Raw genomic sequence first — 5,547 nt, 5'->3', positions numbered from 1 at the left:
CAATAGTTTGTTCAGTTTGATGGTTTGCAGGACGAGGATCCCAATGCTCACTTGGAAAATTTCCTAGAATTTTGCGATACCTTTAAAATTAATGGCGTTTCTGATTATGCCATTCGCCTTCGATTGTTTCCCTTTTCATTAAGGAATAAGGCTAAACAATGGTTGAACTCGTTACCACGAGGGTCAATCACTACTTGGGAACAAACGACCGAAAATTTTTTATTAAAATATTTTTTACCGACTAAAACAGCCAAATTATGTAATGATATCTCTTCTTTTATGCAGATGGATTTAGAAACACTCTACGATGCATGGGAGAGATACAAGCACCTTTTGAGAAGGTTCCCTCACCATGGGTTACTATTTTGGCTACAGGTTCAAACGTTTAATAATGGCCTAAATCCTTCGACTCGGCAAATGATTGATGTAGCCACTGGAGGAACTATCAATAATAAGACACCTGAGGTGGCTTACGAATTTATTGAGGAGATGTCATTGAATAACTATCAGTGTCAAGTTATGAGAACAAAGCTGACGAAAGCAGTCGGTGTTTTCAACCTCGACGCGGTTACTATGCTATCTAACCATGTAGAACTCTTAAATAAAAAGATTGACGGTTTGTATGGTTCTACTCAGGTACCTCCAGTGATGAGTTGCGATTCGAATGGAGGAAGAGCATGCACAGAATATCAACCCTTCAACCCCAACATCGAGGAGGAACAAGTCCAATATATGGGTAACAATAACTCTAGACCCCAAAATAACCGATATAGTAACACTTATAATTAAGGTTAGAGGAACCTTCCCAATTTCTCAAGGAGCGGTCAAGGAAATCAATGCCCACAACATCCTTCGGGTTTTCGACAACCACCTTACCAGTAAGAAAAGAAGCCGAACCTTGATGAGAAGCTAACCAAATTCATCTCGGTGTCAGAAACTCATTTTCAGAATACCGAGACAGCACTCAAAAATCAACAAGCATTAATCCTGGGGCTCGAAACTCAGGTTGGACAACTCGCCAAGTTGATATCTGAATGACCACAAGGTAGCCTGCCAAACAACACTGAATCTGACCCAAGGGAGCAATTCAACGCGATTGCAATGCAAAATGAGGAAGGATTAGTTGCAAAACCAAGGCTAGAAACAGTGGTAAGCAAAGGTAAGAATGAGGTAGGCCAAAATGACCCAAAGCTGGTGAGTACAGAATATAAACCTCATGTGCCATACCCCAATGTAACAAGGAAAGACCGATCAGATGAACAATTTGGTAAATTCCTTAAACTTTTAAAGAAACTACATATAAACTTACCGTTTATTGAAGTCCTTTCGCTGATGCCAAACGCAGTCAAATTCTTAAAGGAGCTTTCAACAAATAAACGAAAGTTGGATGACGCACCGCATGTGGAATTGAATGCAGTTTGCTCAGCCATATTACAGAATAAGCTACCCAACAAATTTAAAGATCCAGGGAGTTTTACGATTCCTTGTTTAATTGGTAGTTTAGATGTTCATCATGCATTGGCTGACTTAGGGGCAAGCATTAATGTTATGCCTTATAAAATGTTTAAACAGCTAGGTCTTGTAAAACCCAAACAAACTAGGATGAGCGTTCAATTGGCTGATAAAACCATTAGATTTCCTAGGTTAAGATCGATAAATTTATATACCCAGTAGACTTTGTTGTTCTAGACATGGAATTTCATTTTAGGATGACCCTTTTTAGCGACTGCTAGAACCATTATTGATGTTGGTACAGGTGAACTCACAGATCGTGTGGGAGACAAAACAATCACCATTCAAGCTCATAATTTGAGTAACACATCAAAAATTGAAGGTGGTTGTATAAATTATTCTACTAGTACTGATCACATGGTGAAACCTTCTGTGCAGGAAATAGTTACAAAGAATGTATATGAGCCGTGTTCAAACAACAATAAGGGACCTATCTATGAAGAAAAGAGGCTACAAATCGAGGAGTTAGATGAATGGAAGACATAGAAATCGAGAACACCCGATAGGCCGAAACCCAGCCAGGACGAGCTCAATACCTCATCAAATCAACTTAAGGTTGGAGACAAAGTACTACTAGATGCAGCAGATCCTCGCATTACCACTTCTGAAACTAATGAAGAAATTCCTCTTACGGTACTCAGTATTTTCCCATATGGTACAGTCGAGGTAATTCATCCCAAATTTGGTACTTTTAGGTAAACAATACTCATCTTAAACCTTATGTTGATAAAATTTATAGCAGGGACGAGGAGTGTAAACTTCTCGCTCCACCTTGACTATGCAAAAGAGAGGTAAGTCGAGCTTAGACTATAAATAAGTGCTTCTCTGGAGGCAACCCAAGCATTAATAGTGTTAATTTCTTTAAAATTTTAGTTTTTAGCATCTAACATACTAACCGAATCATGGAATGCAGACTTTCTAAAGACCACACGGCCAGGCACTCGTGCGTGCATTAGGCCGTGTGAAAACAGGGCAAGATTTTTTTCCCCAACACAGGATACAATAAGTTGTCACGGCTGTGTGACATGGCCGTGGGTGAAACTACCAAAACAACACGGGCGTGCGACACGCCCGTGCCCTGAAACCGTGGTTGAAACTAAGAATGTAACACGGGCGTGCGACATGCTTGTGTTTTGCAACTATGGGCAAACCTGTCAATTTAACATGGGCGTTTGCCTGCATACACGGGAGTGGGAGAAGCGAACGAACATTGACACGGTCGTGCAACATGGCTGAGTACACCGATGTGCCCCAATTTTGAAAACCACGAAACGCACGGGTTGAAACAAAGGCACACGGGAGTGCCTCACGGCCGTGTGCCCCAATTTCTCTATAAACACCTATTATATATCTTAGCTTTATCTTTATATTTTGAAATTACTTTTTATTTCCTGTTAATACTATTTTATCTTGAGTTTTTACAATTTTTAAATTTCGGCTATTTCATTACGAGTAATTATACTTCCTTATATTTCCTAAAAAGTTCCTGATTCTATCACAGTTATAAAGAGCTCCAAAGCTCATCATCGCATAGGACCTAAAAACTCCACCGAGAAAGGTTCTCTATGACTGCCATGTCCTGCTCGACCACGACCATAGCTACCACTAGATATAATATTCTTTTGGTGCAGGACTTATGGACTAATGAACCTCTACCACCACCAGAGTATCCTCCTCCACTCTCACGCCGATTATTCTCCAAAACTCCAGTTCAAGGAATTCATTCATCATTCAGGAAGTTTCACTTCTCTCACTATCTTATGATTATAAATCTATCTTTTTAATATATCTATCTTTGTACATTGAGGGCAATGTGCATCTTAAGTCTGGAGGAGCCTTTTATATCATAATTAGAAATCCATGAATTGTGTCTTATTCTCACGTGAATCACTCATATCACTATTAGAATGAATTTTAATTAATTTATTATTTTTATTGATATGTCTTGAATGAAAACATAGGCATTTATGCATTGAACATTTAAACGTTATGACATTAGGGAATCAAGCATGATAAGTTGATTTTTGAAGAATTAAAAACTTTTAGGTTGTTTTTCCCAAGTTTAGGTATTATCTTGAGTTGAAATTCACAGGTTTAAACATCAAAAAGCCATAATTTTTGTGAGATTTTGAGCCTTTAGAACATCTATTATTTCTTTCATGCTCACTTTTATTGTTGCTTTGAGTGCGTCAGTATTGAATTGTTATTCTAGAACCTGCTTGATCATGCATGTCAAGACCACACCATTTGATTTGATATGTCAAGATGATAAAGGCACTTAGGTTTAACCCACTCACTCCACAAAATCCTACCTTCATAATTAACCATTAGTGAACCCTTTTGAGCCTAACAAACCATTAATTGATTTACTCTCAATATTAACCCATAACCCGTTATTGTTGAAATCCCCTAATTTGATCCTTATTTTTGTCGAGATTTGATTTGAACTAATTGCTTAACTATGTTTTGTTCTTCTATGTATTTGACTTGTTCTTAAAAAAAACAAAAATAACAACAACAATACTAACATACAAATTAGTAGTAATTCGCCTTTTTTTGAGCTTGAGTGTTAATTCCATATTTTGAGAAGAAGCTTACTTGTATTCAACTAATGACTAGTCATTTTTCTAGCTAGGTAATTTTTCAATTCAATCTCAATTCTAATCTTTTCTTTCAGCTTGTGACCACACCCCTAACCAAAGCCACGTTACAACCCTCTAAAGACCTTTTTGATTGAGGTATCATCTCAATATATAGTGGTGGAGATTTGATTTTCAAGCAAGCCTATGGTAATAACTTCTCATATTGACTAATGAGTGCTTTAACTGATGCCCTTAAACATCTTGAGTGATTTGAGTGAATCTTTAGTGAGGATGTTAAACTCTGTGATATTTTGATCAAAGTAATCACTTAGATGAGGGGAGGCACCTATGTTTTCATGATAAAATGCTCAACTTAGAATGTCTGAAACTTAGATGTACTTTTACTTGAATTTTCAATGTATTAATACTTATGGATTATTTTTAGACATTATTGATAAGGATTATAAATTGAGAAGAATTTATTTTGATCGTGAGTTGAGGATTTTGCTTAAGGACAAACAAATGCTTAAGTGTGGGGTTATTTGATAAACCATAATTTATATATATTTTTATCCCATGCTTAGAGCATTTACGGATGATTTCTCCTTAGATTTGGTGAATTCGATGCTGCTAATCCTTTAATTTCATGTTTTATACTTAGGTGAGCATAGGAGAGTAAAAAAAGCAAGAAACGGGCTAAAAATGGAAAAAATGGACCCACATGGGAAGACAACACGACTTGGACTTCCTCACACGAGCGTGTCACACAGTCGTGTCAATTTGGCAGGATTGAAGCACGACTTACACGGGTATACCACAAGCCCGTGCCTATTTAACAGCCTTGACCAAGGGTTGGAGTAATCGCACACGGGCGTGTCCTTGCCGAGCCCAAGTTTAGTCCTATTCAGAAAAGGCCAATTTTTAGGGCTCATAAACATTCAAAAGCTTATTTAAACACTTGAGGAGGCACTTAGGAGGGGGACACAGAGTAGGAAGCAAGGAATTACTCAAGGAAAGCCGATTGATCCATCTCAAGAGCCGGATTCATCATCAATACTGGGGATCTCCCTTCAAGTTCCTTTAGGAGTTTTGGGTTTTCTTATGTTTAGTTATCTTTATGCTTTTGAGATGTTTTCTTTCATAAATATGAACTAAACCCCCTAAATACCTAAGGGGAATGAAACCTAAGACAGATATATTATTATCTGAATTGTATGATAAATATTTGACTTGTTCTTAATTATGTGTTCTTAATTCTTGTTTTAATATTCCAGGATATTGATTCAAGTTGACGCTCTTATTCAGAGGAGGAATAGACACTGTTTAAGATAAAATTATCATAATTAAGCGGAGTTGATTGCGTGCCTAGAGATAGGGTGACAAGATTTTGTCGGATTAGGGTGAAACCTAATAAGGGAATCCATAGATCGAGTTAATGCAATTCTAGGGTGTT

The 5,547-nt window shown here is 37.4% G+C and overlaps 1 non-coding gene across 1 annotated transcript; it reads right to left on the bottom strand.

The window, feature by feature from the left end:
* Positions 1-252: 252 nt before the first annotated feature.
* Positions 253-359, bottom strand: LOC121206681 (small nucleolar RNA R71). Its single transcript, XR_005901800.1, has one exon. It is a non-coding gene; the product is annotated as a small nucleolar RNA R71 (small nucleolar RNA).
* Positions 360-5,547: the final 5,188 nt, after the last annotated feature.

Source organism: Gossypium hirsutum, chromosome A01 (genome assembly GCF_007990345.1).
Source record: "Gossypium hirsutum isolate 1008001.06 chromosome A01, Gossypium_hirsutum_v2.1, whole genome shotgun sequence".
NCBI lineage: Eukaryota > Viridiplantae > Streptophyta > Magnoliopsida > Malvales > Malvaceae > Gossypium > Gossypium hirsutum.
Note: the sequence above shows the minus strand (reverse complement) of the source record. Positions and strands in the feature narration are given on the sequence as shown.